Below are 649 nucleotides of genomic sequence, written 5' to 3' on the forward strand. Positions count from 1 at the left end.
AATTTACCCATTGTTTTTAATTTGATAATGTCATTTGCAGTGCTTTGTGGGATTGTAGTTCTTTCCCTCATTAAAGCCAAGTTCACTGTATACTGTACAGTCTTGTACAAGTGTCTTTTTTTCTTATTTTTAAGAAAGTTTTTGATTCTCACTTCATTGAAATTCAATGGTTGGTGTCCGCTTATCTCTGCAATAATACAAAATGTTATTTTGCATTTTTAATCGAATTGTAGTCCAATTGCATCATTCATCACATTGGAAATTGAAGGTCAAGTCGAGCGCATTGCATTGTGGGATACAGTACTCCCTGTTGTATTCTGCTAATTTTGGCAAATGTTGTACTTTAGGTCATCTGGGAATCCTATGCATTCTGAAAATGTGCATTATTTAGTACACTATTGTGTGTGTATACACTATATATACTATATGTGACCCTGGAGCACAAAAGCAGTCATAAGTAGCACGAGTATATTTGTAGCAATAGCCAACAATACATTGTATGCGCAATTATACAAAGCTACGAGAATACTTTTTGTGCGCAAAAAAAGAACGACTTTATTCAACAATTCGTCTCCACATCACCCTGTAGCGCCATTTTGGAGAATATCAGCTGGATGTAAACAGCGTATGCTGTTCTGTGTCAGCTGCA

Source organism: Sinocyclocheilus anshuiensis, unplaced genomic scaffold (genome assembly GCF_001515605.1).
Source record: "Sinocyclocheilus anshuiensis isolate Anshui unplaced genomic scaffold, SAMN03320099.WGS_v1.1 scaffold130, whole genome shotgun sequence".
In the NCBI taxonomy this organism is placed as follows: domain Eukaryota; kingdom Metazoa; phylum Chordata; class Actinopteri; order Cypriniformes; family Cyprinidae; genus Sinocyclocheilus; species Sinocyclocheilus anshuiensis.